Here is a 27,207-nt window from a genome sequence, read left to right as displayed (position 1 = left end):
TTACATACCCCACCGCGATCTGCTAAGACAACATCTAAAACCATACGGTTTTGTAATGTCATAAGTCTCTCCGCCTGAAGTTCTGTGGTGATATTACCAAGGGCACTGGCAGTAATGTTAGCTGTCGATTCTACCACTCGAGTCAAATGTCTCAGGTTCCTACTATTAACCATAGGTCCCCAAAACGGGAGGAAACCCTTGAAAAAGTCTCCTGCCTCTTGACCGGCAGTATCCTCTTCACTAATTACGCCTCGTACAACTCTAGTCTTGTGGTAATCGGCATCTACAGTAAACGTCGGAGGCAACAGATTTGCAACAAAACATGAGCCCATGAAGTCTGCGGGCAACCATGTGTATGCACGATCATGACAGATGAAGTACGTACCCTTGGCAGCCAGAAGCACAGGGATCGGGGACATTGACAGAACGTAACTTTCAGTGCAAGCACTTACTCCAAGTGAGGCTTGCGAGCCACGACCCACAAGACAAAAATTACCAGTGTGGGGTACGACCCATATTGGAGACGAGCTTTTAAGCTGCTTTTCATTAGTGAACGTACTATATTCCCCTCTATTCGGTGCCCTATAGGCTTGTACCTCTGCCTTAGGGATGAGATAAGCATCATAGATCTCATCTTCCAAATCCTGTATTGTCATCGATACCACCCACTGCCATGAGGTAGGACCTGGTTTGGGGGAACGTTCTGGAGAGGGGTGGAAACCTAGTGCGCTTCGAAGCATTGTTTGGTATGCTCGAGCTGACCCTTGGGAACTATACGGTAACACCAGATATGGAATTCCCTTACCCGTAGTATGTGGCATCAACCCACACACCCAACAATTAGTAGTGTTAACCACTAACTGATGCTGATGGAGGAGCTGGATAAAGGAATTGTTGCGGAATTCTACACGTCTAGCCTGTTCGTGTTCTGGTAACATATGAAAGGAATGAGGAGAAGCAGTAGAAGTAATGTTAGGGTAAGGAGTAGGAGTAGGGGTAGGAAGTAAGAAGTAAGACATAGTGTAATACACCCCACCCGCCAAAAATGCAGAAGCAGTTAAAAACAATACAAACAATTGGAATACAAAACATTTCGTACGACTAAGTTTCTGCAGTTTGACTCTATACGCCTGCGTTCCTTCCAAATCGTTCAGCTTTGAAAATGCCATTTCCCTATGACCGTCCGCAACGTTTCTTGACGCACTTCGTTCTGTGCAGCAATAGTCAATTCCCAGGAGTTCCTAGGAACCGACGGCCTTTAACCTAGCGTCAAGACCTACTGTCCAGAAGGAAGTACGCGCGCGGCCCTACGGCCCTCAATACACAATATGTATTTTATTTAGCACAAATAATTCAGCTGTGGAAGGAAAAAGATACAAGAAAAAAATCTTGATATATGTACAAAACAATTTTCAGTGATACGAATTGTTCACAGTTGATCAGGGGAAACGAAGATATTGCAGTTATCAGTTTCAGCAAAGCAAGAAAAAAAATTTATTTGTCCTTAGTATGAGAACGCAAAGAATATCGATGTTTCCCGGGACGTGTCTGCTCGTCAAACAAAGGATCTGTCGAAGAGACAGCGTCCTGCTGATCAGTTCGTTGGTCTGGTCTTGAGTCTCTTGCTGACAATGTTCCAACAATGGCTTTCTGCTGCACTGAGTGTTCACCAACAAGTTGTGCGTCACTGAAAGGTACAAACGCCGGCAATGTCGCTGCTTCTGTTGACGCAATGCCTTTCCTCACCCACGGGTCTGCCGGCAAAGGAATAGGGACTCGCTTACAATGGGTAGCATGTACCCAGTTCTTCCGTCCCTCAAGACGAACGGCAGTCCTCGTGGCCAAAAGCACCTGGTGAGGTCCAACAAAGCGGGGGTCCAGATTCTTCTTGCGCGAAAAATTTCGGGTGACAACCCAATCACCAGGCTGGAGCTGGTGGCCTGGACCCTCCGTCTGCGTCGGCAAGGCGTCGTAAACCTGTTGATGAATTAACCTCAGTTTAGCAGTCAAGTCATGTAAGTAGTCAATCAACATCGGGTACTCAAGATCAACGAATATACCTGGCCTAGGAACCCCCCATACATTCGCAGGACGGCCGAACACTATTTCATAGGGACTAAGCCCTATTCGGGAGTGTACAGTCGCCCTAGTTGACAGTAATGCTAGAGGCAAAGCGTCAGGCCACGAAAGTCCAGTCGTAGCCTGGATCTTCGCTAATTTCAGTTTAAGGGTGCCATTGTACCCTTCAACCAATCCAGCTGACTGGGGATGATTGGCGCTGTGGAATTTCTGATTAATTCCAAGGCCCTTACACACACTCTTCATCACACTTCCAACAAACTCACTTCCGTTATCTGACCACACGACTCTAGGCATTCCATACCGAGGAAAGTATTCCTTCAGTAGGATTTTCGCAGTAGACAAAGCAGTATTATCTTTGAGGGGATAGGCCTCGATCCATCGGGAGAATGCGCAAACCACAACCAAAACGTATTTCAGGTTATTGCATCGCTCCATATGGATGAAGTCCAATTGGATCACCTCAAAGGGATACGAAGGAGGAGCAAAACTGCCAGGGGGAGTTGGGGTTCCTTTGCCAGGATTGTACATTATACACACCATACAATTCTTCACCAAACGTTCAGCACACTTAGTAATTCCATCATTCTTCCACACATCAGCCAACAACTTGCAAATACCTTTCGCGCTAATATGTGCTAACCCATGTGCCATTTGCACAACGGCCAGTACATACGCATCAGGCAACATCCATCTTTTCTGATCTGACAAATCAATCCAGCAACCATTCACATCCAACCTTCCCGTACTTTCTTTCCACTTCATCTTTTCAGTGTCGGTGGCCTCATTCTGAATTGCTTTCACACTCTCTATAGTATTCTCACACATACTTGATTCTGTAGGCCACCTAACCGAATTCGTCACATACATTCGAGTGCTAAGGTTCCGGGCAGTCTCCTTAGCAATCTCATCTGCAAACGCATTACCACGACCAACATCATCCGTCACCTTACGATGCGCACTACATTTAACAATTGCAACTTGAGCAGGCAAAGTCAATGCATCCAAAAGATCGTTCACAGGCTGGCCATGCTGTATTTTCGTGCCATGCGACGTCAAGAAACCACGTTCTCGCCACAATCGTCCGAAACTATGCGCTACACCGAAAGCATACTGACTATCGGTGTACACATTCACACGTTTACCTTTTGCTAATACACATGCTCTAGTAAGAGCGATCAGCTCTGCAGCTTGGGCAGAATTCTGATTCAATCTCGCAGTCTCAACAACAGTATTCAATGTCACCACAGCATAAGCAGTAGTCACATCACCATTCGGCAATTTAAAACATGACCCATCCACATACAGGATGCCATCCGGGTCTTCCAATGGGGTGTTTTTAAGGTCCACACGACCTTTTGTTTCCTCCTCTGTACGCAAGTAGCAGTCATGTTCTGCTACTACATCTGACTCTGCACTAATTGGTAACAAAGTTGCCGGATTTAGGACATTACAACGTTTTATCTGAATGTGGCTTGCCAAGAGCGTCAATTCGTACCCAGATAACCTCGCACTCGTCAAGTGCTGAGTTTTCGTACGGTTCAAAAGAGTATCGACTGCATGCGGAACCATCACCGTAAGCATATTATCCATGACCAATCCTGCTGATTGTCGGATGGAGACCGCAGCTGCCGCAGTTGCTCTCAAACAACTCGGCAATGCTCTAGCCACTGGGTCTAAGGTCGAGGAAAAATATGCACATGGACGTTGCCTACCACCAAAAGGTTGCGTTAAGACACTCAACGCACAACCTTCCCTCTCGTGAACATATAACGTGAACGGCTTGCTGTAATCAGGGGTACCTAACACAGGGGCCGAACACAATGAATCACGTAATTCAGAAAAACTTTTCTGACATTCTTCCGTCCATGGTAAAGGAGTCGAAACATCCTTGCACGTAAGAGCCACCAATGGTTTCGCTAGCAATGAAAAATTAGGAATCCACTGCCTGCAGTACGATGTGATACCTAGAAAGGCACGCACATCTCTTTGGGTTTGTGGCACAGCCATGCGCGCAATCGCTGCAATTCTCTCTGGGGTCAATCTCCTTCCCTCCTTTGACAATAAGTGACCTAGATAGGTTACTTCTTGACAACAATATTGGAGTTTAGAAGGTGACACCTTGTGATTTAAGTCACAGAGATGTTGCAGCAACGACACTGTAGCAATTTTGCAAATGTCCTGAGTATCAGCAGCCACCAATAAGTCGTCGACGTATTGGATTAAAGCCGCACCAACCGGCAACCTAAACGCATCTAGTTGACCCTTCAAAGCTTGACTGTAAATCGATGGACTTTCACAGTAGCCCTGAGGAGCGCGTTTGAACCGGAAGCTACGTCCACCAAGAGAGAAACCGAAAAGGTCCCTGCTCTCTTCGGCAATCGGGATGCTGAAAAACGCATTTTTCAAATCAATCACCGAAAACCATGAAGCCGTAGCTGGAATCAGAGTCAGTAGCGCCGTAATGTCAGGCACAACAGGGAATTGAGGAACCACAATTTTATTCACCTCCCGTAAATCAATAACAAAACGATAAACAGGCGGTTTGGTAGGATCAGTACGTTTAAGAATGGGCAGTACAGGACTATTGCACACGTTTCCCCGAGTTTCTTCAATGACATCTTTCTCGATCAAATCATAGATGATCGCTAACAAAGCTCGTTCACCATCCAGGGAGATACGATATTGGGGAATACGTGGCAATCGCACATTCGATTTCAACTGAACAACATAAGGGGAGATATCAAGTAGGCCCACGTCGTTTGGACCCGTCGCCCACAAAGATGCAGGAAGAGAATCCAATTCCGGTGGAAGCTTATCGAGGGACAAATACATGGGAGAGACTACTTTCTCTCCGAACGTAAGCTTTACACCCGCAGGAGAACAATACAAAGTCGCATACAAGCGTTTAAGCAAATCCAGACCCAAAAGATTTTCGCCACAACCAGTGGTTAAAATCAACGGAGCTTCGAGCTCACGAGGCCCAATTTTAAGGGGCAAAGGGCGCGAAACTGGATTGCTAACGGGGGCGCCAGAGAATCCAACAGATACATTTGTTAAGCCAGACAAAGGTGCGCCAGGGAGTTTCGAATGCATGATAGAACTTTTCGCTGCACCAGTGTCCAACAGAAAAGGCTCAACGACGCCCGATGTAGCAACTGCGACGTAAGGCCCTCTCTGATCAACCGGAACTGATACCACTCCCTCTCCTTGTCTTTGGCTGTCCTAGTAATTACTATCGTCAGTTCCCTGATCGACGTAATAATCGTCTACATTGTACTGCGCAGATCGTCCTTGCGATGATCCACGTTGGTCGAAACAATTATTAGAATTTGACGAATGGTCAGAGCGATCATTCTGAGCACCACGACCTCTACCACGTGATGCGTTCTGTGAACCACCACGACCTCCTCTAGACGAATTACCACCACTACGGTCATTTAAAGCAGGACAATTGAATTTAATGTGTCCCTCCTGTCTACAATAAGCACATTGGTTGTACCCCAACGAAGATCTCTGAAAAGATGAATCATTACGCGGCTGCGATCGATTCGATTGCGACTGCGATCTATTCTGCTGAGGCGCATTCTGATTAGAACGCGGCGGATATGCTTGTTGTAACAACACTTTAGTTTTCAGCTCTTTCGTTTTTTTATCGGCACGGTCATTTTCCTCTTTTTCTCTATTTTCGTAATATTGTGCCGTAGCCAGAATCTGAGCTGAGGTAGAAACGGCCCATGAACTTTCTGAATTCTTCAATTTATTGCACAAGTCGGGCAATAAGTTCGATACAAATTTATCCACAAACAGCCTTTGTCCACCCTCAGTACCCATATCCTGCCCACTATGATCGACGAATGTTTCCTCGAACCTCGTAAAGAAGTCTGAAACACTCTCATCTTTCTTCTGCTTACAGGCTGACAACTTGTCCCAATTTACCCTCATAGCTGGCATAAGCGTTTTCATTAATGTAATGATTCGCTGGGGAAGAAGTTCAATCAACTGATCGGGTTTAGTAGCAGCCACTTGTCCAGCGTCTGCCGCTGTAATGGCAGCCCAATCACCACCTAATTCATTCGCATGATCTTGGTGACGAATCTTGGCCCATACCGGTTGCGGTACGACATTGCCAAACAACATGTCGATATCGGCCAGATTCATTATCGTAGCGTCTACGAGCTGCGATAATTCTTTGTAATACCCCGCAGGATTTTTGCGAGGATCAGGCAAAGTTTGTTTCACCTGAAGCACTTCCGATCGTTTCCAAGGGAGGTGTATCCACACTCTCTGGAAATGTGCTGGTATTGGAGCATTAGCATTAGTATTATCAGCGGGTACCCAAACTGGCGGAACTTCTCGCATAGGATATTGGCCAGACCCATCTCGTTGTTCAATGTCCTCAACGAACAATGCATGAGGAATAGGAGCGGGACGAAGAGATAGCAACCGTTCAATAGCACGTCGGACATTAGTGTCGACTATCAGTCCAGTTGCGAACTGAAGCCGAAGATTAGACAGGGCGGTCAGCACCTCGTCAGGCGCAACAGCCGCTATCTGATCATGTAAGAACTTGCACATTTCATCAAACACATATCTCTGAGTAGGTATGTTGAATTGATCAAACGTTTCGAGGACAACACGAGGTGGATTTCTAACAGGGTTTATCATCCAACCCATCGCCATATTGTATAGCGCAACACGTTCTCTATTACCAGGAAGCTGGCTACGTCTCTGTGGACCATCAGAACCAGCAGACCCAAAAACAGGTCCGAGCGACTGAAAGAAGTTTGTCGCAAGGGGAGAATCACGATTACGAGTAGAGGGAGAAGAGTAAGACACAGGACTAACAAGAGAAGGAGTAGAGACGTTAGCAGCAACAGGGGTTAACAACACAGGAGCAGTAGCGTGAGCAGTAGCGGGAACAGGAGTATTTGGAAGCGGAGGAGCAGTAGGAATAGAAAGAGGCAAAGGAGCAGGAACAGTCGGAAGAGCAAGTGCAGGTTGAGGAACTGGTGGAACAGGTACGGCAGGGACCACAGGAGCTGCGGTACCCTGTACGTACGGAGGTGGCGACTTCATAAGATAGGACATTAAAGAATCCTCAACTGCCTCTTCCTTCTTATCCGACTCCGTAGACAAAACAGGATAGCATTTGTCTATGGACATGCGCTGTAATCTCTCAAACACTTCCTTATCCTTATCCTCCTTATCACGCTGAAACTGCTCAGCTTTCTTCACTATAGTAGCAACAGTATCTCGCTGACTACGTTTATTTTGTCTGATCTCTTTCTGTCGGGCTTCTTTGCGCCAGAACCGAAAGGCATCAAACATGGCCGGCCTTGATTTACGTTCGAACAACTTTATTTCCAAATTATCTAAGATCGACGCTTCGAAGCTACCGTGAGGTGGCCAACGAAGATCGCCGTCTTTCTTTGTATATTTGATCCAATAATCGTTAAAAGCAATCGGGCCTAGCCCATGTTTGCTATATAGGTCATAAGTAGGAGTTCCAACCGGAGGTATCGGACACGAGTCCTCCAGCAGGGAATCCGCACCACAAGGTCTAAAGCAACTGAACAAAGTACTGCGACCAGGCATCTTGCACACTAGCCGAGTTTCACAAACTTCAAGGGTTACGGGATTTACCAAGTCCCAGCAAAGAACTAAACCCTCGGTCTTTGGCGGCTGCAGTCGTCAAACAAATACAACAACAACAAAGTACGCTAGCAAAGTGTCACCGACAAAAACACTCACACAGCGTGTACAACAAAGACACCCGCTAAAGTGTCTACAACAAAAACACTCGCTAAAGTGTTTACAACAAAGAACTCTGGGAGCGACCCACAAATACTTAACTCAAAGATCAATGGCGTCCTCAGGAAGGCCCGTCAATCGTCTCGCTATACCAAGGTCTACGCCAGGCGCCAAAACAGGTCTACAGTCAGGGTAGCAGTCCGTCGCAGCCGTTAGGAGGCGGGAATCTTCGCGGGAAAAGTCTTCGGGCCACTTATTTCGACAACAGGATCGATGAAGCGGGGTGCACCTTCCCTCGGAGATTTCACACGAAGTTCCTCACGATCGTCAGGCTTGGACCGGTACCACTGATGCAGCCCCACGTTGGGCGCCAACTGAAGGACTGGGTTCTTTGGACCCAGCGGTGCCAGGGCACAACACCTGAAACCTTCGTGGGTAACCTGCTCCGGCGTACAAATCACAGAGACACGGGACACTTCCTTCGGCGTCAAAGAGTCAAGGTTTATTTACTGCAGGGAACACAGAAGTCACAAGAAGTACATCGAGTGTAGTTCGGGGAGACTGCTTCAAATTGTATTTGTGGATCGCTCCTTTTATACAGTTTCTACCCATAGGATAACATGATACACAATAGTTTACAACCTGGTTCCCACAAGTCGCTCTCAGAGGGGTCGCTTAGATCACTTTGAAACACACAAGATCCGGAACATGAGTGCGGAAACATTTGGCGGTTCCCAACTGTAAAAACCCATCTTCCCACCATTAGCAAATTCCAATCAGCAGTAAAGTAGATCGAAACAGGAACGAAGACAGGTGCAGAGGAAGACGGAGACAGTGGGGAGATCGGAAAGGGTGTAAAAGGGGAGTGTCGAGAAGCACGAGATACAGGCATCAAAGGGACGTGCCTAATGAGATGCACGGCTGAGACAATAAGCCCGTGCGGCAAGATGAGCCTCGAGCGGCGCCATCTGCCTTACAGTAGCATCCCCCTCGTCATAAAGACACTTTCAAAGAACATGTGTCTTCCGCAAATATCTTGGGAGTCCCAGGGTCGCGAAGCGGACAGCGTCCGTTCGCTGGCTACTTGAGGGCAAGAGACAAAATGGATGCCGTATCTAAGATGGAACCCGTGGGTACAGATGACAAACCCACATAACAAACGAACGGTTTAAGTTAGCACAGCGAAACCGCGCACACTTGCTAAACTCGTCATTTGCGGTTCATAGATACTAGACTCGACCATATTCGTGTGAGTCGAAAACACCACTTACAATTGTCACGGAACCTCAATAGAGTTTAGGATTAGTAAAAGAAATATGTGGTGTTAATTCGTTGTTTCTCTATTGTATAGAACCCTGTCCTGATGAAGGTGTCTACTTAAGAACCGAAACGCTGCGTCGACAACTTGTTTTTTTTAACAATCGTTGTTTTTAATATTTTGTATTATGTATTCGTGAGAGATGTACATTATTTTTGTATGATGTTGACACTCTTTTTTAATACTATTGTGGCACAGTTATCTGATGTTTGAAATTGTAAAAAATTCTTTTAATAAAATACTAAGATTTTTTAACTTGAATTGTTGATTTTTATAATTTGCTATAAACAGTTATGAATGGCTATAATTGTTAAGATCTCGTGAGTTACAGTGGCATCATACAAACAAGTGCTATCCTCTTTTCTTGAGTAAGTAAGAGGGACCACCTTGTTTTCTTTTGTTCCCTTCTCTCCTCGTCCCTGGATTGGATTTCAAGAGGAGACCTCCCTTTCTGTTTTACATCTCGTGCAGAGTAAGTCATTATTGCACTAAAACATATCAAAATCCCAAACTCTTGCGTGATTTAAGAACCTTACAAAATGTGCACATTTGGTTTTAAAGAAACCCGTCCAAGCTATTTGCATTTTCTTTAAAGTACTTCTGTAGAAAACAACTGAAGTGTCTTGTTAATAACGAATCGCACACTATGCCCACTGAAACATATAAAACAATAAGCACTTTTCAAAAAAAACAAAATAATGAGGAGCAGGAGATGAGAGTCCCTGCTGAAGAGAAAGGTGTGCAGTTTGAAATTCCTAGCAGGGTCTCTGAGACTTTCAATGCGCTGAGGTTAATTAAATGAACACCAGTCTAGCTGGTGACTGCAGCTGAAAGTTTGTACAGCGCCTAAACCCCTCAGAAGTGCTATAAACTGGTGCCTTCTCGACTCACGGGTTCACACTCTGCGACTCTGGGCAATAGCTTGCTTAATCTCCACAACGGCCCCTCGCGGCGGGATGCCTGACTTTCACCTTGTGTATACCCGCTGGGGCTATCACACAGGGGAATATCAGGACGGGTTCCCTAAGCAAGCGCCGGGACACCCACTGCGGGTAGCTGTGCGCTATATAAGCTCAACTACATTTACAAACAACGGGCAACAAATACAGATATAATTATTTCATGGAACAGTGGGGCACTTAGAGGACCTAAAGGGTTTGTTCCTCTTTAACCCAATCATGATAGTTTTAGGAAATTTCTGAAGTCCTATGTGTCTAAAAAGACAATTAAAAAAAAGTGTTCAATACGTCAAGTTAACAGTTTACCATTCTTGTGCGGCTCGGAGATGCCTTAATAGCGCCAGCACACTGCTTTCAGAGGTACCAGTCGCGCTTAATATTTATTTTTTCATTATTTTTCATTTAAAGACATGCATTTCCAAACTTAGGAAGATCTGCAAATTCCGGTCATTGCAGTCCCCCTTGCACACCCTCTATGCTGCTTTTATCTGCCGTGTGACTTGATTTACAGCAGGGCTGTCCACAAGAGTGTATGTCTGATAGAGAACAACACTTGGCCTGGTGCCTCAGAAGGACTTGGAAACAGCAGGGCCTTGTGTCTGCCCAGAGGTACCCTGCAGGGTGCAGCTAGGATGGTAGGCTCGCTTGGTTTCTTGGCCTCTGCGCTTCTTTAGGGATGGATACTTTGAAGGATAAGAAGGCATTGATGGAAGGAGGTATTAGTCCAGTGAAGAGGGGAGCGGGGGGGTGGGGGGCTTTCCTTAGTCTCTGCACTAGAGTTTTGTTGTAAGATACTTACATGTAGTTACGTTACCAGGGTGGGCCTGGTACCTTAAATAAGCCTTGGAAAACCAGCTCTTACCTGTCCTTGACCAGAAAGGAGCCACGGAGGTTTTCACGTTTAAGTCTACAAACCCCCAAATAAAAAAAGTCTCTTGTGGACAAAGGCCATTCGTCCCTTTAAAACGACGAAGGCCGGCCGCGGGGATGGAGTACATAGGAATCGTGGAGGATGCGGAAAGCAGGCTGTGCTAAAATCTGTCAATGTGGCAGAACAGCTCACACAGTTTCCAAGAGGAGCAAGGCCTGGCCAGAGTCAGTTGGCTGCACAGGTAAAGAACTGCAAGTTTTGCAAACTACACTTACCTACAGCAGCGATCCCCGAGGGCGATTGTTAATTTAGAGTCAGGAGATTGTTAATTTAGAGTCAGGAACTTGTAAGTGCCACCTGATTGACAGCGCAGTGTGTGATCTTCAGGATTCAGTTATTTCTTACAACAACACTGTGCTGCTGAAACCCATTTTATTCAGACTTGGGGAAATGCACCCGCTTTACAGTTCAAGGACCATGTGGGAAAAAAACGCCTCGGAGGAAATGTGTTGGTTTTACCTGGGCCTGTGGTCCACAATCTAATCCCAAATTTCCCACTTCACCTTTTGTGTGATCTTGGGAAACTCACTACACGCACTGCTACTCGGTTTTTTTTGCTGGGGTTGTTTTAAACGTGAAACACAACCAGTATCAACACCATTATTAAATCAAGACAACTTCCCCCAAAAGTTTGGAGTGCGAGCAATATTTTCTACAGCGACTTGGCGCAGAAAGGTGAGGTGTATTAATGAATTGCAAAAAACGTGATAGCATGTGGATTCGATTTCAAATCAACAAACGCAATCTCTAAAACAGACAACTTTCGCTTGTAGCTTTCTCATCATGGCTGCCACCAGGCTGATACCTTATCTGTGTAAACACATTCAATGCAGGGGCCTAGCTCCGCCCCAGCAGAAACACCTTGTAGTCACCAATAAACACAGCTCCCCTGCTCAGTACCATTGTCACTAACTGACTTCCTCTAAAGTTGCATAAATGCTGACACTAGTGGAGCGCCGCTCTGCACAGTGCCTGACCTCGAGGAGCTTTGGTGGGTGTGCAAACACCCACAAACTGTTTCACTTCCTGTAAGCGATCATACAGGTTTGCCTGGGGTGTCGCAGCCTTGAATAATACATTTCGACCACTAGAATGTGCTACTCTTAACATAAATGTGAAAAAGGTACCCAGTGAGCAACACTGTGGCCTTTAGTGAGTGGACTGATAGATTCATACAATGTAGACAACTCTCCCCCACCCCAGTGCCAAACCAGCGAGTAACATGTTCAGAAGAAAGCGCTATAACAACGTAATACACAATGGAACACGGCGAGCTGGTGATAAAAATGGCTCCAGCTGCACATATGATGTGGGCCCTGACATTCTAAGAGAAGGCCTCTCCGGGGCAGGCTCTCTGGGCCTGGCACTCGCCTCTGCTCCGGAGTGGACCCGGGGCCCAGGCATGGCAGCTAGCACTGCAGAATTACAAGTGATAGTCTAAAATGTGACTTGTCATTCAGAGACGGCAGCCCAGGGACGCTCTCAGGTCTTATCACGAAGACTTCCTGACACATCATTTTAAAGAAGCGATTGTAAATTCCAAAACAGTACCATTAAAGGCAAGCCCGTGTCCGGAGCACCGGCGGGAGGTCCAGGGAGCCGGGCACCGATCACTACCCCGGGGAGCAGGCGCCGCTGCCGCATCTGCCGACAGAGACTTGGGGCACGAAAGCCAAGTTACCCAAGAGGACTTCCTTTTCACCGCTGCCTGCGGAAGTGCGAGCGGCTTCTTTGCGGTTCGCAGGTCACACATGGCGACAGTTCGCGCCGAGGGGACTCTGTGTTGTTTCTTATACTATTCCGGAAAGCAGGGCGGAGGCCCATGGGGCCACCACCTGCAGCCGGAGGGGCTTCTGGGCGGTTTGAAGGCCCAGGTTTCGGGGTGCAAGGGAAGGCGGCGTTTTGGGCAAAGTGGCCGGGATGCGTCAGCAGTCAGCGCCGGGGCACTATTAATAGCGGCGGTCAGAGCCGGGCCCATACCCTCGACGCACCGGACACACACCTCTTCTTCGCAGCGCTACGGTGCCTCCGTGTGCCCAGGGGCAGCGGAGCTCCGGCGGGGGGTACTCACCAGCCGTCCACCTTACCAGAGGGCCGAGAGGAGAGCGGCAGCACCGGAGGCGGCCTCGGAGGAGCGGAGTGAGGCCAGCCCGAGTGTCACTTCCCCCAGTGAGGCTGCCGGGACAGCTGCATTGATACAGCCCGACTAAAAATAACCCCGAATGCCAGCGAGGGAGGGCAACTCCTGCGCCCGGCTCCCTGCCCCGCTCCCCACCCCCCACGCGAGCTGTGGGAGCGCCGCCGACCGAGCTGCAGACAGGACGTGCTGCCGGGGGCGCTGGCGGTGGCTGGTCACGGTGAGTCATCTCGGTGGGTCAGTGCGTCTGCTGCAGGTGTGCGTGAGTGTGTTTGGGACAAGAGGACACAGAGGAAATAGCCGACCCGAGGGTCACCGGTTGAGATCCTTGCGGGTCAAGTCTGCGTTCCATCCTCCCGAGGGAAATACATCCAGTGCCGCAGACGTGCGTTGATCTATCTCACTACAGCGCTAAGAAGGTCAGAAATATATACACGTAATGAGTGCGCTGCTTGTTGACACTTAAGACTTTCACAGCTAAAAACACAGTGGTCTCAAGAAAGTTACCCGTCCTCGTCTCAAGACATGGAATTATCACCCGGAAAAGGCTTTTCAAAAAGTCACATTAGTGAGAGGGTTGTATGTCAAACCATCAAGGGCAGAAATATCACTAAGTGCACATAAGTAAATACTGGTTTCCCAATCTTAACTCAATGTCTACTTACCTGAAAGATCCATATGTCGTGAAGCTATATGTGGCGTTAGGATGGTAAACGTACAATTGCCTACATAAAAATACCGCCACGATATTTTAGTAGTTAGTATTTTGGTCACAATAATTATGTAGAACAATATTTCGTCCACAATATTCAGGACACACCAAATGGTGTACTAGAAAATCTTTTTACAATTTAAGTTCCTTAATAGCTATGCACTGCTACTAACCTCAAATATTACATCACTCATGACATGTTCTATGACATCATTGATACCATGACTGCAATATCTGAAATGAGATTGTTCAAGACAACACTGTGCATGGCGGGGGCACGAGTTATCGTTACTTTAGGGCACGAGTTAACGTTAGTTGAGATAAATATTACTGCTGAATTTCAGTGGTTTTCTTTGTTTAAAACGATATGTTTTAACTGGCACTTTCAACTAATAATAACACCCCAATAACCTTCCCAACTGATTATTTTTATTAGTGATTTATCTTATTGAAAATTTCCCAAAAAGTTCATCTCCTTCAGCGCCTCCCTTGAAAGTTCTATGACATCCTAGCATCACTGATTACATCTGAAAATACATCATCGATGTATAGCCACGAACAAGTTATAGTTTTACTTGAGTATAAATATTGAATTTTAGGATTTTTAAAGTTTAAAATGTTACATTGTACCTACATTTTTTTCACCTAACTGTAATATAACTTTAACATATTTTTTATAAGTGAAAACAAATATATGCATATTTATTTTCACTGATATATATGTCTATATGTATTACATATAATAATGGAGGGGTAAAATAAAATCCATGCTAGCCCACAAGTTATTTTGGTCATGGGTCTGTGAAACTGGGCAGATTTCAGGGATGCATCTAAGACTGGGACAAGCATTGTGCAGTGGCCGGCAAGAACACTCAGTTCAAGAAGCAGCGGTCCTTTGACCTCTGAACTTCCAGTACCGGAAGAGGAATACTGCCTGTGGATAAACGCATCCCTGCTGACTCACTGTCTGCATACGAGCAATGCCATCTTCCCTTGGTCACAGGCACAGTGGAGCGAAGTGACCACGCTATATGGTCTATTTCAACATGTCTGCAGGAACTGTTTCATACAAGGAGATAGTCTCTCTCTATTGAGCCCTATCTTTCAGGGTCTGCATACCAGTCACGTACAAGCAGCCAGAATTAGTAAAGAGGCCTGCGGTACGAGGCATTACCTTGTAGTGGCAAAGGTTTCCTTAAATTACATCCCCACCCAAACTCCATGTGCCAAAGCCCCTATGTAAGCTTGAGCTACTATTGAAAAGATGAGCAAATGTCAAACGTATTTGCCAATGCATTAGTACAAAGCTATGGAACAGAAACAAACTATTACATGAAGTATGGGTTACCGTTTGAACGCCCGCTATGTGGAATGGTCCTTTCTGAAGGAACAATTTGGGACATTGGATCAGAAAAGTGGAAGATTTGGGGATACTCAGAAGCAGCTGGTGTCAGAGGAGAGGGCGGGGCGGCCGGGTGGGGATGGTGAGGGGGGAGAAGACGCACAACAAAAAAAGAGGGAAAAAAAGAACTTACCTGCCGCCTTCAGTCCACCGCATCGCCGGCTTCTGTTCTTCTCGTAGCTCCATTGCAGGCAGAGGCTCCTAGACTCCCTATGGCCAATCCTAAAGCTGCTCCCCTACTTGAGAGCAGCTTCAGGATTGGCCTGAGCGGCGATGATTTGTGCTCCCAGGGAGGCTGGGAGCCTGTGCTTTACTGTCTCCAACCCAGCAACGCAGCCGGATTGGAGAAAGCTTCACTGCGCATGACGCTTTGGCCGGCCTGAGACGGCTGGACAAACCGTCATGCACACGGATAGCAGTGCATACCACTCCCAGTGGGCGTCTGTTATCCACTGGCCCCACCCCCAAGTCTCCAGGAAACAAATGAGAATGATAATAAACCCGGGTTTACCATAGTTTTTTTTTTTTTCACCCTGCTGGCAGGGGGGTGATGCTCATAGCAGAGGTGCCACCCCTGGGGATACTGAAAACAGTGTATACAAAAGTCTTAAATGTTATGAAAACAGGATACATTAGATATTGCAATACCTAGATTAGCAATTATATAAAAACTGTGCGTGACTGTGTGCGGGGGTTGTGAAGCCATACTAAAGATGCATGAAATGTCCTACATCCTCTTTTTCGGGTCGAGTCTAACACTGTGTGGAGTCTTTTTTGTTTTGTTGGCTCTTGTTTAAATTTGGGATTTATGCACCATTTTGCCTATGTGATAACCTCTCTGAACGACCCTTGCTACATTATATGATTGTTGTGCTTATTATAAACACTAATGCACTTTCTCAAGCCTATGTTAAAAAATCTTGGTTATTGCAGGTGCAATAAAGAATTACAGCACTTGCAATTGCTAAATTCCTCGATCATTTGTTTTAGAATATGCTCTTTTTTAAAAGCTGCTATAAGAGCAAGGAGAACAACAGAGGGCTAATTTATTATTCAAGTTTGTGATGAATTCTTTTATCATGTTTAGTATTCCTGAGTTAGGATTTGTTTTTATCTGCTTATTGGTTTTAGTGTTGTTTTTAGTGGTTTTTAACAATAATAATTTGTACGCTACCTGAGAACCCTATTTATTTATCTCAGTTTGCCAACATTTATTGCCGAATTATCTTGCTGCACCACCGATCTTTGACTAGACTGATACCTGAACTGTGGTCTTTTCTCTCTTAATGATGTTGTGTTAGTTTCTTGCGCCATGTTGTATTTTCCTTGTGTCCTTTATGGCCTGTTTGGCCGAATAAAGAATTATTGATTGATGGATGTCCTCCTATATCTCAAATATAATGTTTACTTGTATGACTCAGACAAGACACATTTAAGGATGTTGCAGGAAGATGGGAGAGCTGATCACATGAAGTTCAAACCTTTGTGTATTGGGAAACAAGCTAGCGTGTTCTTGTTCAGTGTCCATTGTGCTGCTCAGTAAGACAAGTCACTATTATTGAGCCATGTGGTTTTGAAAATGGTTCCTTGATGATGTAAAGGGGCTACTCAAGACACCCTGCGCCCTGCTGCGTGGTTGTACATCTTTTACATTTTTCAAGAAAAAACAACATTATGATCAAGTACATTTGCTATGATAATAAATCATTATCCCCTTCATTAAGATCAATTAAAAGACTGAGGAGCTGTGTTTATGGGATAGTTTCTGAAATGTTTTGCTATAGATAGAGTGCTTCGGTGGAGAAATGGACATTTGCAGTATTTATGGATGCAAAGTAGTGTTATCGAATGTATTGTGATTCTAATGAGGAAGACATATGATATGAGAATTTTACTTGTACATTTGCATGACACACATTTGTCAACGTACATTTTAAGATAAATGTTTGCACTTTTTGTCAAAAGCTTCTCCTCCTGCACCAAATCATTTCAGATGACAGCATTAGAGCTGTGATTCTCAAGAAAGAACAGCTGAAGCTGGTGGGTGGATTACAACTCACGTCCAGGTAGCGCACACACCCTATGCCCCTCACACAGTTTGGGATTCTGTCATTCTGATTGCATATCCCCCACAGAGCCTAAGACCTGTCATGGGGCCAGGAGGCTTCTAAAGAGTCATTCCCCAAAAAATATTTTTATGACAATAAAATGGATCCATGCTTCGGCTCTCATTGAATTCCATTTCCATGTGTAATGTTTTTGTTATGTCGCTGCCACACAAACAACGTTTCACAAGTCTATAAATTCGGTACAGTAACATCACTTGAGCAAAATTCTCACTTCTAATAGGCACGACTGTAATGATCAAAAGATGAGAAGTAATCTATTAACGTTTGAAAAGTTTTGCCTGTTGCACTCCACTCCACTCCAAGGGTGCGTTTTTAGTATAGTTCGTTTCATTGGAAGTAGCAGCACTTTTTTGTTTAAATCTGTAAATGTGCACAGGCTTATCTGGCAAGTGGAGAAAAGCCATAATTACACTGAAAGTGGAACAGGCACGGAATTAATATTATTATTATTTTTAGTTTTATGTAGCCCTAGATAGACCCGAAGGTATCAGAGTACTTTACTTGCTATGTGATAATGTTTACAAAAGGTACATAAGGGGATTCATAAGAGTCATAGTTGAACAATACAGCATTACGTGGTTATAAAGTCACACAGGTATAATACAAGGACGCATTGAGGAATGGCGTCAGAGACAGAATAGGAGACGGAGTCATGGCTCCATCTTGAAGGAGCCAGTCAAAGAGGGAAACGCAGAGCAGCTTGTGCGCGTGATGAAGTCGTAGTTGAGGAGAATCATTTCTACGCCCTGGTTGGGACATCAGCTATGAGAGATGTGAAACTTGGATTATTGGCAGCTATACGAATGATTAGGGACTGTTAGATCCCACTTATTTTAACACACGGATGCAATGTGCAATGACTTTGCACAGACATGCCTTCCAGCATAGCAGGACAGTGTGGTTTATGCAAATTATTCACACCTCAGACAACAAAGCGACTGGTGATGCAGGAAGACATTACAGGAGAAACGCAGGCACGCGTCTTCTTGTCCCAGCCATGCACATGTCTTTCCAAAGTAAAATGGGCCAGATTGAGTTTAAAGCAGGAGGCTCCTGTGCAGAGAGAGCACCGTCGGGCTCAGCAGCTCCTGTCCAACTGTTAAGCAGGGTTTCCTTTTTAAGGGTCGGACAGCTGCTCACCAAAAGCTGACCTCTCTCCGGGAGAATAAACAGAATCCTCGAGACAACAGGCTGCTCTGCTGTCAGAGACCTGGGGACCCGAGACGGGTGCCAGGCAGCTGGGCTGTCTACAGCACGCGCCTCGAGTGGGTGACAATCACAGATAAACATAAGGCTAGGCCTGCTCTGTGGTGGACACACGTGGGAGACCCAAGCTGAACCTGCAACAATCCACCGGCCTCATTCAAACTTTGTTTCTTTTGTGCTCTACTACGGTGCATGTAGAGCAATACATGCCCTGCCCCCCAAAGATATGCGGCTGTCTGGTGATTTTTGTTATGTTATGTTATGTTAAAATTGTTTATATAGCGCAGCGTACACCAGGTAGGTTTCTTGGCGCTTGAATGGCAGAATGCTACAGGAAGGGGTGAGTTAGTTGGGATAGGCAGACGAGAATAGCCAAGTTTTAAGCTGTTTCCTGAATTGAAGATGACTATCGATGAGTCGTATAAAGAGAGGGAGAGAGTTCCAAAATTGGGGAGCCAACATTGAGAATCGCAGCCCGCCATATTTGTTTCGTTTGAATCTTGGGATGCTCAAAAGATGTTGGCCGGATGACCGGAGGATGCAGGAGGGATTATATTTCCTGATCTTATTAGATATGAACTCCAGACCGGTGACCTGCAAAGCTTTGGATGTATGACGTTACAATGCATACTTTTACCACGCATGCCTTTACAACGCGGTTTTTACATCGCAAACCTTTACAACGCATAGCGCTTTGGGGTGCTGGATAGTGAAAAGTTTAATTTTCTATTCCAACTCCAGTCCCCGTGGACACTAGGGAAGGTGTTGGATAGAAAATTAAACTTATTCCCTATCCTAGAGCGCCCCCCAGCGCAATGCGTTGTAATGGTTTGCGTTGTAATGCCTGCGTTGTAATGGTAGTGCGTTGTAAAAGTTTCATTGTAAAGGTTGTTCACCCAAAGCTTTGTGTACGATGCAGCCAAATTTGAATGCGCTGCGTTGGCTCACAGAGAGCCAGTGGAGTTGTTGCAGCAGGGGTTTGACATGATGGCGGGTGGAAAGTAGAAAACTTAGTCTAGCCTCGTGATTCTGTATCAATTGCAGACGTTGCACTTGGTAGGCTGGGATACCGGCGTAAAGTGAGTTTGCGCAGTCAAGTCTGGAAATGATTAACGCCTGGACCACCAAGATAGATGCTTCCTTCGAGAGAAATCTTTTTATCTTCTTTATTTTCCTTAACATAAAGAAGCAAGCAGAAACCACTGAGTTGATTTGTGGATTCATAGATAAGTCCTTACTTATCGTTATCCCCAAGCTCTTTGCCGTGGCTGCAGGAACAGACAGAGATCCCAGGGAGTTGGGCCAAAAGTTGGAGTTCCAGGGGTTAGTGTTGCCGCCTGTCAGGATCAGCTCAGTTTTGTTTGGGTTTAATTTGAGCTGGCTCAAGTTCATCCAATTGCTGATGTAGGTCATAGTATCACGCAAGTTGGTTTCTGATGAACTGGTGGAATATAGGTTGAAGATTAATTGCAGGTCGTCTGCATAATTGAACACCAAAACATTCATCTCCCTCAAAGCAGTGATCAGAGATTGCATGATTGATTGAAAAGGAGGGGGATAGGGAAGAACCCTGTGGAACTCCACAGGGGAGTCTGCCTTTGGTAGAGCAGTAATGGCCCAGACAGACGGATTGATACCCGTCTGACAAGAACGACTGAAGCCATTTCAGTGCTCGGCCCCCAACACCTGCACTGCGGGCACGGTCGACCAAGATGTTATGGTCGGCCGTGTCAAATGCGGCCGACAGATCAAGAAGGATTAGAGCCTGAACGGTATTTTGATCTGCTCCTTTACGAAGTACATCCATGACCGACAGAATGACCGTTTCGGTCGAATGAGCAGGTCGAAAGCCGGCCTGTTTGGTGTCTAGGTGAGAAGATGCTTCAACAAAGGAGTTCAGACAGCCTGCTACATGAGCCTCCAAGATCTTGCTAAGATATGGTAGGAGGGAAATTGGACGATAATTACTCATTACCTGAGGGTTTGCGTCAGGTTTCTGCAGAATAGCAAGGATCTCTGCAACTTTAAAGGACTCTGGGACCGAGCCACTGCTAAGTGAAGAGTTGAGAAGGGATATAGGGGATTCCGGGCAGGCTGTGAAAGCTTCACGCAAAATGTGGGGGGGACCGCTGTCAAGGGGAGAGCCTGACTTGACTTTGATCATTAGTTCAGAAAAGGAATCCAAGGTGATAGGAGAAAATTGGTTGAGAGCCAAGGGGGTTTAGCAGGTCGGAAGGAGTGTGATGGGAATATTGGGTTGAGGGATGCTCGCTTTTATTACAGTAATTTTTTCAAAAAAGTAGTGATTTAATGAGTCACAGAGCTGCTGAGATTGCTCAGGCTGTGCAAACACTCTAGCCGATCCAGTGAGTTCCTCTACAATTGAGAAGATCTCTTTAGATTTATTGGCTGAGTTTGTTATTTTTGCGGAGATGTACTCAGTTTTGCATGAGAGAATAGAAGATTTATATTCTCTAAGGAGAAGTAGGTACTTTAGTTTAAGTGCAGGATTGTAGTGTCTTCTCCATTTCCGTTCGGCTTGTCGGAGTTTTAAAATTGATGTGAAAAACCCTTGGGAGGATTCATGAATAATCTGATTTCCTTGGTGTTTAACGACCTTGCCAGTTACCACACCTCTCCATAGTCTTACACTAACTCTAATTATGCGACTGGTTAAAATCAGCTATTCGTTTGGGTTTTCCTACAGGCATTAATGTCTGCAGATCCCAGTTCAGCAACCTAGCATTTCTCTCCGATGGCACTTACTGCACACCCAGGGCTCACTCAGGTGCACACAGAGTTGTGACAAGTCCTTTGTAACTTGATGGGTAGATGCTCTATGGACGTAAGGAGATTTTAACAAGGATTGTATTAGGGCTAGCCCTGTTGTGAACAACCTGGGGGCCGCAAGCTCTGCTAAACCAGAGCGATGGCTGTGCTGTCCTAGACCCGAGTAACACATATAAGCACAGTAAAAGCTCCGATCTCCAGCTACATTATGTGCCATTATCCCTTCACTTTTATAAACGATGACAGTTCATGCATCAACAAATCCACATTCTAGAAGTGTCTAGTATTTTACCCTACACTGAATCAGACCCACTTCACAACAATCCGATTCAGTCATTTCTCACAACATAAATGCAGCATAGGTGCTGCTGATGTTGTGGCTTGTGCAATATGTATTATTGCACTGAATATGCTACACAATACATTTACCAATCTGGTTTATACCGACGCCGCTCCGGTTTATGAGAAGTCTCGCCAACAGCCTGATGCATTGACCGTCTACAATTCCTCTTCTACCACTCGTTGACTCTATGCTCGCCATTGATGCTGCACAGCACTATGATGCCTTTTTGGCTAGGTTTACGCTATGCAAATACCACACAGATACATGCACAATCCATCGTAAAAACAAGTTATGAATCCCAATCTATATTTGAAGAATCTTCAACCTGATTAGTATTTTGGCCAGTTTGATGGCTGGACGGGCTGGTCACTACAGGACGGCCTTCCCTCGGTGCAGTCCATTTAGTCTGATATTGCTTCAAACACCTCGTTAGATCTTGTTAGATGTTCCTGTTGCTTGTCCTCTGTACTGTGAATACAACTATGTGCCCCGACACTATAAGCGGAAATCTTCAGGTTCCGGCCCTGCCCAGCAGCCCAGAGTTAAGCATGGAATTCTTTTCCTTGTCAAACACTTAGACATTCTTCAGGATTTGCTGCCTGTAAACTTAACTTCTGCCTCAGCACTAGCAATCTACCTCAACCCAGCCCCATCGCAACAGACCCCTAGAAGGGGTATGCTACTCCACCCGCAAGTGTTAATCAAGAATAAGAACCTGCTACCCTCTCACCTGGCCGATTTGTGGAGTGCGGCTGGCATGGGCGTTTCTACTGCTTGATATCACTGAGCCTATCATTGCGGCTAATGAATATAATCTGATACAACACCTTTTTAAAAAAATATGTCGTTATTAACATTTTTAGACAATAAACCAACGGTAAGAACACATTGCAGTGGCATACAGTAGGTCAATGTTCCATGTTGATGACAGAGAGCACATTATTCGGAGCATTCAAGAACAGAACAGCAGGAATACAGGGGGAGGAGTGTCCACTTCTCAGGCATATCCAAACAGAAATGCTTTGACCCACCTGGTGAGGCGGGCAGGGGGTAGTCAAAGAAAAAGGGTGAGAAGAAGGGAAAAGGACACAAACACCTGCTGTTCCAACCACGGCAAAACAGGGCAGAGGTCTAATGTCTCGGCTCCACCCTACTCACTCACATCCGCATCTGATACACCTGCTTTAGAAAGGGCCAAGAAGACCCAGTGCACCTGTGTCATTCTTTTTTGACATCTTGGCAAACTGACATTTTCACCTGTACTCTCTCATGCAGTGAATGGTGTCTCCTATGTCCCCACACACACACTGACTTTTTTTGAATACCTGTTATTTCTTACGAATATTATTGAAACCTATGTTATTGGGGTATATAACTATTTGAATGATACTTAGATTCCAGTAAACCTTTCTACTCGCACCATCGGCGAAGCCAGATCAGCTTCCTTCATATTTCAAAAGCAATTAACACCATTGCTGCTAGAGAGATTTTCCTCCGGTGCTGGACTTGTTGGAAATCCCATTGTTCATGACGAGCTCAGCTCGTCATGAGCACAGCTCCACTGTGCCTCATGACGAGCTGAGCTCGTCAGGATCATCGAAGGGGTTAACAACGAACACAACACACCAGCCCCATACAATTTTAGCCAGGTCAGACAGAAATTACAATGGTAACGCCAGAATCTAACAGCAGTAGAAGAGGAAAATGCACAGCACCTGGTCTGTTGAAAGACTTCAACGCCAAATCTGAAGATGTCAAACATGGAGCAAACTATGCGCCTTGTGTGGAGATTAAACAGGGTTCTAGACTACAAATCAAAAGCTGCAACTCGTCCTATTCCGCTCAATGAAGACATGAATATTTCAATACTGAGTGACGAAGGTGGACGTAACAATGTGATCTAAAGTAAAAGCCTATCTGCAGAGCACTGCATACACGACGTTGTGCTATGACTTCCTACCTCAGCTGAGTAGGAGGACAGTCAGCAGAGGTCTAAACCTGCCCACTGTCAAGACCTGAGGTTTAAAAAAGTACTGAATTTCTTTTGTACTTTATCACTTGTGGGGTTGATTGCCTTTCCTTCCAATAAAACCGGGGCTACAGGATCAGAATGCAAGAAAAGCTCAAGATGGAGTTATGCCAGACTTAAAAAAAGATGTCTGTATATGAACAGAGCAGATTTGCTGTCCTAATGGACTGTAGATTTCTCAAAGTCAGCAAAGCCTTTGGCTCAATAAGGTGCTGGTGTGAGGCTGTGTTATGTTCTCCTCTCTCAGGATCTTGCTTCAGACAAACATGTCTGTTCACCAAGAACCAGAGGCAGACACCTAGTATCAGTAAGCGAATTTACATTGGAATTGATCTAAAACATTATTTAATTGAATTTGAATTTGAATTTAAAAGCATTTCTATAGCGCACTTTTACCATACGGTTTCTTGGCGCTGTTGAATTGTGAGAGGCAAGCAGGAGCAGAGGGGGATTTAAGCATTATAAGCTCGAGAAAAAAGGTAAGTTTTGAGACCCTTCCGGAACTCAATATAAGAAGATGACATACGGAGTTCCAAGGGAAGGGAGTTCCAAAACACAGGAGCAAGCACTGCGAATTTCGTACCGCCAGTCTTTTTCTTGCTGAAGCGGGGGATGGTTAACAGAGCCTGATGAGTGGACCTAAGCTCTCGACCAGGTATGTAGGGGGTGATGGCAGAACAGATAAATTCCGGGGCAGTGCCCATTTTAGCTTGGAAAGTGGTGCAGCCAAGCTTAAACAGGGCACGCTCTTTCACTGGCAGCCAGTGCAAGGCCTGCAATAGGGGGGTGGCTCGATGGTATTTAGGCAGGCCATGAATCAGACGAGCAGCCTGATTCTGCACTAGCTGCAGACGGCCAATGGCGTAAGCTGGAGCGCCGTTGTAAATGATGTTCCCGTAATCGAGGCGCGAGAGCACCATGGCCATCACAATAATTTTTAGGGCGGGTAAAGAAAAAAAACGAGAAATCTTCCTAATGATTCGAAGGGAAAAGAAACAGGAGGAAACAACTGAATTGACCTGGGAAAGAACGGATAGTGAGGGATCCAGAAAAATGCCGAGGGTCTTGACCTTGGGAACTGGGAGCGGGGGAGCACCAAGTGAGGAGGGCCAGTGAGAGGGGGACCAGGGACTGCAACCACCTCTGGTCAAGACTAACTCCGTCTTGTCCGGGTTGAGTTTGAGGTGGTTGCAGTTCATCCAATCTTGGATAAACAACATGACGGATTGGACGTTTGAGGCGGAGGAGGAGGGGTGGGAAAGGTTAAAAATTAGCTGGAGGTCATCGGCGTAGTTGAACACCGTGACCTCGAGCTGCTGTAACATAAAAATGAGGGGGTAGATGTATAAATTAAACAAAAGAGGGGAAAGGGAGGAACCTTGGGGAACTCCACATACAACCCTACGAGAGGCAGCAGTGAAACCAGCAAGGTGGACTGCCTGAGCCCTGTCACTCAGGAAGGACTTGAGCCAAGCGAGGGCCAGGCCCTCTATGCCCGCCGCCTTGACACGGGTGAGGAGGATGGAGTGGTCCACCGTGTCAAATGCGGCGGATAGGTCTAAAAGAATGAGGGCCTGGGGGACGTTGGTATCAATGCCCTCGCGTAGGCTGTCCATCACTGAGATCACTACCTTCTCCGTCGAATGGAGGGGGTGAAAGCCCGCCTGCCGGGGGGAGAGGCAGTGGTTGGCTTCCACGTAGGTACTCAGGGTGCTGGTTGCGTGGGTCTCTAAGACCTTGGCCAAGTAGGGTAGAAGGGAGATGGGACGGTAATTGGAAGGGGATGAAGGGTCGGCACCGGGTTTTTTTAGGATAGGAATGACTGCCGCAAATTTGTGGGCAGGAGGGACAACTCCGGATTTGAGTGAGTCATTTAAAAGTGTAAGGGGAGGGGTAGGACAGTGTAAGAAGACTTCTCGCAAAATACGAGCAGGGGCGAAGTCTAGGGGAGAACCTGATTTTACCTTTTGGAGCAGGGGAAGAAGTGTTGCTGTGGTCAAGAGGGGGAAGGAAGTGAGTTTGGAAGTGATGACAGGGGGGGAGGGGTTGATGAAAGCAGGGGAAGGGGGAGAGATATTAGCCTTGATCGTTGCGACCTTGTCAACGAAGAAGTCGTTGAGGGAGTCGCAAAGCGGTTGAGAAGGGGGGATCGAGGCCGTGGCTCTGTTAGATGAGGCAAGCTCATGTACTGTAGCAAAAATCTCTTTAGATTGAGATTCAGCTGCTAGTATCCTGTTTGAGTAAAACAGGGTCTTGGCATCAAGTATGCTTTGTTTGTATACTTTGAGCACAGAGAGGTAGATGGTTTTTTTGGCGGGACAGTATTCTCTTCTCCATACGCGCTCTGCTCTGCGTGCGGCTGATTTCTTCTCCTTAAGGTCGGAGGTGAACCAGCGATTGGCAGCATGGGCACGCTTCACCGTGATTCGTCTCAGGGGAGCAAAGTCGTCGCCTGCCCGAGTCAGCCAGCCATCGATGGTAGTCAGCTGGTCTGGGGCGGCGAGGCCCGAGAGGTCAGGGCAGGAGTTAGCCAGGGATAAGCAAAAGGATGGTATGTCTGCCTTACCCCATTTTCTAGCCCAGGTGTTTTTTGGAAGAGGAGGTTTAGGTGCTGGGGTTAACGCGAGGGAGAAGGAGATTGAAAAATGGTCCGACCAGGAGCAGGGGGAGATAACAGGAGAGGTAGTAGGGATGTTTAGGGTCCAAACTTGGTCAAGCAAGTGGCCATGGACATGGGTGGGGCTGTGAACGAGGGGACAAAAATTAAGACTGGTCATGAGACTGGTAAATTCTTTAGAAAGGGGGGTTTCGGCGGGATCGTTAGGCCAAAAATTAAAATCGCCCAACACCAACACTGAAGAGTTGTTGATAACCAGTGTGGCGAGGATGTCTTGAAGGCAAGAAACAAAATTGGAAGTTGCGTGAGGGGGTCGATAAATGAGAACAGCAGTAAGGGGAGTCGAGTAGGAGCTAGCACGAATTATTAGGCAGTCTACCTCAGGGATGGGAGGAGAGGGGAGTATTTGAAAGTGGGAGTCAGTATGTGTTATCAGGGCTACTCCGCCGCCTCTCCTGCCCTCCGGGCGATCTGCCCGAATGATGGAGTAAGAGGGGGGGAGTGCGGCTAAGACGTTGGGAAGGGAGTCTGCCTTGAGCCAGGTCTCTGTTAAAAACAGGAGATCCGGGTTATGGGTGTCAAGATAATCGTGTAGCTCGTGGTGATGGCTAACGACAGATCTGGTGTTGAGAAGCGTGGCAGTGGTATTATGGAACGGCGTGTGGGGAGCAGGCAGAAGGGAGTGGGTAGGCGCAGCGGCATAAGGCCGAGGAGGACAGCTTTGAATAGCGGCGGGGGGGGCAGCAGGGGGGCTCGTGAGGAGATTTAGATGTAATAGTGAGTTAGACACAATAGGACTAA

General features: G+C 46.3%; 1 protein-coding gene and 1 long non-coding RNA gene across 23 annotated transcripts in view; one reads left to right on the top strand and one right to left on the bottom strand.

Moving 5' to 3' along the window:
- The window catches only part of MYO18A (myosin XVIIIA), a 778,205-nt gene that overhangs the window by 541,442 nt on the left and 209,556 nt on the right, over nt 1-27,207 (bottom strand). For 9 of the 22 annotated variants that reach the window (XM_086955109.1, XM_086955106.1, XM_086955110.1 and 6 more), the window contains exon 1: nt 13,113-13,244. The exons of 8 other annotated variants lie outside the window; for them this stretch is intronic. The gene's annotated coding sequence lies outside the window, so the exon portion shown is untranslated. Of the gene's footprint in view, nt 1-13,112; nt 13,246-27,207 lie in introns of those variants that run through there. 5 more of the 22 variants (XM_086955112.1, XM_086955111.1, XM_086955126.1 and 2 more) reach the window with 3 other exon arrangements.
- LOC147730321 (uncharacterized) overlaps nt 13,221-27,207 on the top strand; it is a 280,470-nt gene continuing 266,483 nt past the window's right edge. The window contains exon 1 of the long non-coding RNA XR_015308375.1: nt 13,221-13,398. This is a non-coding gene — a long non-coding RNA (uncharacterized LOC147730321). The remainder of the gene's footprint in view (nt 13,399-27,207) is intronic.

Source organism: Lissotriton vulgaris, chromosome 2_1 (assembly GCF_964263255.1).
Source record: "Lissotriton vulgaris chromosome 2_1, aLisVul1.2, whole genome shotgun sequence".
In the NCBI taxonomy this organism is placed as follows: Eukaryota; Metazoa; Chordata; class Amphibia; order Caudata; family Salamandridae; genus Lissotriton; species Lissotriton vulgaris.
This window is presented reverse-complemented; position numbering and strand designations above follow the sequence as displayed.